We start from the raw sequence: 6,583 nt of genomic DNA on the forward strand, positions 1-6,583 counted from the left end.
GGTAAGACTGATGGCCCAGGACAGATAAGACACAGAGCTATTCTGTGCCCTCACTGGAAGCTGTAAAGTAGGTCAGGAGAGATGCCTCACAAGTAACCCTCCATTAATCTTCCCTCAGTAGGAGGCTTGGAGACAACTTGATCTCATGTACCCAGAAATATGGGTTAGAGATCCTAAGATAGAGAAGAGAGGCGAAAGCTTTCCAAGCATGTGAGTTGAACAAAGTAAAGAGAATCAAGCAGGAAAAGATGAGTCTGGGGATGGTAATTAGATAATTAAGGACATAAGCTCTCAAAAGTTTTCAAAACTGTTGGCATATTACAGTTACCTGGGAAATGGTAAAAATAACACATTCACCTTCTGGTAATCAGAATTGTGAGTCAATTGTAACAGGAGCAGACCTGTGGAGTAGAACAGTGTAAAAGCTCCCAGAGGAGTTTCATGTGTAGCCAGGTTTGGGGGAAGCTTGTCTTGAGGAAAGGGTGCAAATATATGGGTGTTTGTTTGTTTTTAATGGAGATAATTGACATACAACATGACACATATTTAGGGTGTACAATGTGTTGATTTGATCATTATGTATTTCCTTATGATTACTGCTGTAGTGTTACCTAACACATCTATCATGTAATTAATTCTTTTTTTTTCTTTGTAATAAGAGCAATGAAGTTTATAACAGAGTACTGTTGACTGTAATCACTACACTGTGCATTAGATATCGGACACTTACTTTTTGGAGCAGGAGAGAGTGAAAAGTGGGGAGTGAAGTTGAGACCGAATGAAGCAATGCCTTAAATTATGGTAAAAATTGGATTTTACATCAGAGATGCTTGGGAATATTTTGGAGATACTTTGAGATATTGTAGCCTTTTTTAAAATTCAGAGATTATTTTTCATTGGTATTTTCTCTTAATCATCTCCTTCAGTCTGACTCAGTAGAAAGAGTACTGCAGGTGAAGGATCCAAGTACAAACCCCGTGTATCACTGAGTCACCTGGACTCAATATTCAAACTGCATAATCCACAATTTTCTTATTGTAAATATGAGAGTTATAGTATCTATTTTATATGTTTGTGATAAATGGGGATAAAACATTTAAACTCTCTGTGCTTAAGTTGTATGTTGGATGGTCATTTGTCACCCTAATCCTGCCTGCTACTTTTTTTTTTTTTTTCTGCCTGCTACTTTTTGCAGGGAAGAAGTTTAGGATATTTAGAAAGAAACTTTGAGATTAGTTTCTTGCTAATTTGGTTGAAGAGCTCACATATAACGGTACAGAAAATATTCCTTTACTATAGTAAAATGAATATTGTGTGTGTACTTCCTCTTTGAATTCTGTACACAGACACCATCAGGGATGCCTGCAAGAAATCAGTCCTTCTGGGGCAGGACACTTTACAGAAGAGTAAGCTAAAGTCTAAAGAAGGCAATGGCAATCCACTCCAGTACTCTTGCCTGGAAACTCCCATGGACAGAGGAGCCTGGTAGGCTGCAGTCCATGGGGTCGCTAAGGGTCAGACAGGACTGAGCGACTTCACTTTCACTTTTCACTTTCATGCATTGGAGAAGGAAATGGCAAGCCACTCCAGTGTTCTTGCCTGGAGAATCCCAGGGACGGCAGAGCCTAGTGGGCTGCCGTCTGTGGGGTCGCACAGAGTTGGACACGACTGGAGCAACTTAGCAGCAGTAGCAGCAGCAAGCTAAAGTCTAGAGGTGGAGTTGTGGAGAAGCTCTTTATATTCCTTTGATACGTATTTGTCAGCGAAGATTAAGAGCAGGAGATAAGGTTTGTGAATCATGGCAGGTTACAAGTATTTTTAATTAGTGAAGATAATGTTAGGTGCTAAATTATTTGGTGTAGCTTCATGAATGAAAAAGTAAGCAAGGAAATGAAAATCTTATGGAATGAAAATGTTAAAAATTTCTAGGATTTCCCTGGTGGTCCAGTGGTTAAGAGACCGCCTGCCAGTGTAGGGGACATGGGTTCGAGCCCTGCTCTGGAAAGATTCCACATGCCAGGAGGCTGCTGTTGAGCTTGTGTGCCACAAGCACTAAGCCTGTGCCCCAGACCCCCTGAATTGAGTTTTGTAAGAAACTACAATTGTCATCTTCCGAAATAGTTGTAGCAATTTTGGAGCATTTCAAAATGCTCCACATCTGGCCAACACTTGTTGTTCTCAATGTTCCAGATTGTAGCCATTGTATTAGAAGTGTAATGGTATCTCATTGTCTTTTTATTTGAATTTCTCTGATGATATGCATGATTTGAAGTATCTTTTCACGTGGTTGTTTGCTACCCATATCTCTTCTTTAGTGAGGTGTTTGTTAAGGTCTTTGGCTGATTTTTATTTTTTAGTGCAAGTAGTTGATTTACACTATTGTGTTAGTTTCAGGTATACAGCAAAGTGATTCTGATATATCAGTTTATTTCCATTATAGGTTATTTTAAGATATTTAATATAGTTCTATGTGTTATAGACTAAATTCTGATTGCTTATGGTAGTGTACATCTATTAACCCCATACTCCTAATTTTTCCTCCCTACTCTCCTCCCCTTTGATAACCTTATATTTAATTTCTATACCTGTAAATCTGTTTGTGTATTGTAAATGAATTTATTTACCTTATTTTTTAGATTGCATATTTAAATGATATCATACAATAGTATTTCTCCACTTGACTTAGTATGATAACACCTAGGTCCATCCGTGTTGCTGAAAGTGGCAGTCTTTTATTCTCTATGGCTGTTGTTGTTGTTCAGTTGCCCAGTTGTGTCCAACTCTTTGCAACCCATGCACTGCAGCATGCCAGGCCTCTCTGTCCCTCATCATCTCCTGAAGTTTGCTCAAGTTTGTGTTCTTTACATCGGTGATGCCATCCAGCCACCTCATCCTCTGATGCCGTCTTTTCCATCTGTCTTCAATCTTTCCCAGCATCAGGGACTTTTCCAATGAGTCAGCTGTTCATATCCATCAGATTACCAAAATATTGATGCTTCGGTTTCAGCATCAGTCCTTCCGACGAGTATTCAGAGTTGATTTCCCTTAAGATTGACTAGTTTGTTCTCCTTGCTGTCCAAGAGACTCTCAGGAGTTTTCTCTAGCACCACAGTTTGAAGCCATCAATTCTTCACTGCTCTCCCTTCTTTATGGTCCAGCTCTCACAACCATAGGTGACCACTGGGAAAACCATAGCCTTGATTATAAGGACATTTGTTGGCAGAGTAATCTCTCTGCTTTTCAGCACATTGTCTAGGTTTGTTATAGCTTTCCTGCCAAGATGCAGATGTCTTCTGATTTCATGGCTGCAGTGGCCATTCACAGTGATTTTAGAGTGCAAGAAGAGGAACTATGTTATCACTTCTACATTTCCCCCGCCTCTACTTGCCATGATGTAACAGGGCCGGATGCCATGATCTTAGGTTTTTAATGTTCATTTTAAGCCAGCTCTTTCACTCTCTTCCTTCACCCTCATCAGTTCAGTTCAGTCGCTCAGTTCTGTCCAACACTGCGACTCCATGAACCGCAGCACACCAGGCCTCCCTGTCCATCACCAACTCCTGGAGTCCACCCAAACCCATGTCAATTGAGTTGGTGATGCCATCCAGAAGTCTTATCCTCTGTCGTCTCCTTCTCCTCCTGCTCTCAATCTTTCCCAGGATCAGGGTCTTTTCAAATGAGTCAGCTCTTCACATCAGGTGGCCAAAGTATTGGAGTTTCAGCTTCAAAATCAGTCCTACCAATGAACACCCAGGACTGATCTCCTTTAGGATGGACTGGTTGGATCTCTTTGCTGTCCAAGGGACTCTCAAGAGTCTTCTCCAACACCACAGTCCAAAAACATCAATTCTTTGGTGCTCAGCTTTCTTTATAGCCCAACTCTCACATCCATACATGACCACTGGAAAAACCATAGCCTTGACTAGACAGACCTTTGTTGGCAAAGTAATGTCTCTGCTTTTTAATATGCTGTCTAGGTTGGTCATAACTTTCCTTCCAAGAAGTAAACGTCTTTTAATATCATGGCTGCAATCAACATCTGCAGTGATTTTGGAGCCCAGAAAGATAAAGTCAGGCACTGTTTCCACTGTTTCCCCATCTATTTGCCATGAAGTGATGGGACCAGGTGCCATGATCTTTGTTTTCTGAATGTTGAGCTTGAAGCCAACTTTTTCACTCTCCTCTTTCACTTTCATCAAGAGGCTCTTAGTTCCTCTTCACTTTCTGCCATAAGGGTAGGATCATCTGCATATCTGAAGTTAATGATATTTCTCCTGGCAATTCCAGCTTGTGCTTCCTCCAGCCCAGCGTTTCTCATGATATACTCTGCATAGAAGTTAAATAAGCAGGGTGACAATATACAGCCTTGACGTACTCCTTTTCCTATTTGGAACCAGTCTGTTGTTCCACGTCCAGTTCAAACTATTGATTCCTGACCTGCATATAGGTTTCTCAAGAGGCAGGTCAGGTGGTCTGGTATTCCCATCTCTTTCAGAATTTTCCACAGTTTATTGTGATCCACACAGTCAAAGGCTTTGGCAGAGTCAATAAAGCAGAAATAGATGTTTTTCTGGAACTCTCTTGCTTTTTCGATGATCCAGCAGATGTTGGTAATTTGATCTCTGGTTCCTCTGCCTTTTCTAAAACCAGCTTGAACATCTGGAAGTTCATGGTTCATGTATTGCTGAAGCCTGGCTTGGAGAATTTTGAGCGCTACTTTACTAGCTTGTGAGATGAGTGCAATTGTGCAGTAGTTTGAGCATTCTTTGGCATTGCCTTTCTTTGGGATTGGAATGAACACTGACCTTTTCCAGTCCTGTGGCCACTGCTGAGTTTTCCAATTTGCTGGCATATTGAGTGCAGCACTTTCACAGCATCATGTTTCAGGATTTGAAATAGCTCAACTGGAATTCCATCACCTCCACTAGCTTTTTTCGTAGTGATGCTTCCTAAGGCCCATTTGACACATTCCAGGATGTCTGGCCCTAGGTGAATGATCACACCATCATGATTATCTGGGTTGTGAAGATCTTTTTTGTATAGTTCTTCTGTGTATTCTTGCCACCTCTTCTTAATATCTTCTGCTTCTGTTCGGTCCATACCATTTCTGTCCTTTATTGAGCCCAGCTTTGCATAAAATGTTCCCTTGGTATCTCTCACCTTCATCAAAAGGCTTTTAGTTTCTCTTTGCTTTCTGCCATTAGAGTGGTATCATCCATATATCTGAGGTTGTTGATATTTCTCTTGCCTATCTTGATTCCAGTTTGTAACTCACCCAGCCTGGCATTTCTTATGATGTGCTCAGCCTATAGATTAAACAAACAGGGTAACAGCAGACAGCACTGTCATACTTTTTTTCTCAATCTTAAAACAATCACTTGTTCCATACAGGGTTCTGACTGTTGCTTCTTGACCCACATACAGGTTTCCCAGGAGTCAGGTAAAATGGTTTGGTATCCCCATCTCTTTGAGAGCTTTCCACAGTTAAATATCCACACAGTCAAAGACTTTAGCATAGTTGATAAAGCAGAAGTAGATGTTTTTCTTGAATTCCCTAGCTTTCTCAATAATCCAGTGAATGTTGGCAATTTTATCTCTGGTTCCTCTTCCTTTTTCTAAACCCATCTTGGACATCTGGAAATTCTTGGTTCACATAATGCTGAAACCTAGCAAACAAGATTTTAAGCATGACCTTACTAGCCTGGGAGATGAGTACGATTATCTGATGGTTCGCACATTCTTTGGTACTACCCTTCTTGGGAATTAGGATGAGGACTGATCTTTCCTAGTCCTGTGGCCACTGCCGAGTCTTCCAGATTTGCTGGCGTATTGAATGCGACATGTGGATGGCCTCCTCCTTTAGGATTTTGACTAGTTCTACTGGAGTTTCATTGCATCCAGTGGTTCTACTGGAATTTCACAGCTTTATTAACAGCAGTGCTTCCTAAGGCCCACTTGACTTCACACTCCAGAATGTCTGGCTCTGAGTGGCTGACCACACCATCATAGTAATCCAGTTCATTTGGATCTTTTTTGTACGATTCTTCTGTGTATTCTTTCCATCTCATCTTGATTCCTTCAGCATCTCCTAAGTCTCTAACATTTATGTCCTTTATTGTGCCTATCTTTGGGCAAAATGTTGCCTTGATGTTTCCAGTTTTCCTGAAGAGATCTCTAGTCTTTCCCCTTCCATTATTTCTTTCTAGTTTCATACACTGTTCACTGGAGAAGGCCTTCTTGTCTCCCTGTGCTGTTCTTTGGAAATCTGAGTTTAGTTGAATATACCTTTTCTCCCTTGCTTTCCACTTTTCTTCTTTCTTTTGCTATTTGTAAGGCTTCCTCAGGTAACCACTTTGCCTTCTTGTTTTTCTTTTTCTTTGGGATGATTTTGTTCACTGCCTTCTATACAATATTATGGACCTCTGTCTGCAGTTCTTCAGGCACACGGTTTATAAGTTTTAATTCCTTGAATCTATTTTTTACCTCCACTGTATATTCATAGGGGGTTTGATTTAAGTTGTACCTGGCTGGTCTAGTGGTTTTCCCACTTTTTTTTTTTTTTTTTTAGTTTAAGCCTGAATTT

Source organism: Oryx dammah, unplaced genomic scaffold (genome assembly GCF_014754425.2).
Source record: "Oryx dammah isolate SB20612 unplaced genomic scaffold, SCBI_Odam_1.1 HiC_scaffold_5, whole genome shotgun sequence".
Classification (NCBI taxonomy): domain Eukaryota; kingdom Metazoa; phylum Chordata; class Mammalia; order Artiodactyla; family Bovidae; genus Oryx; species Oryx dammah.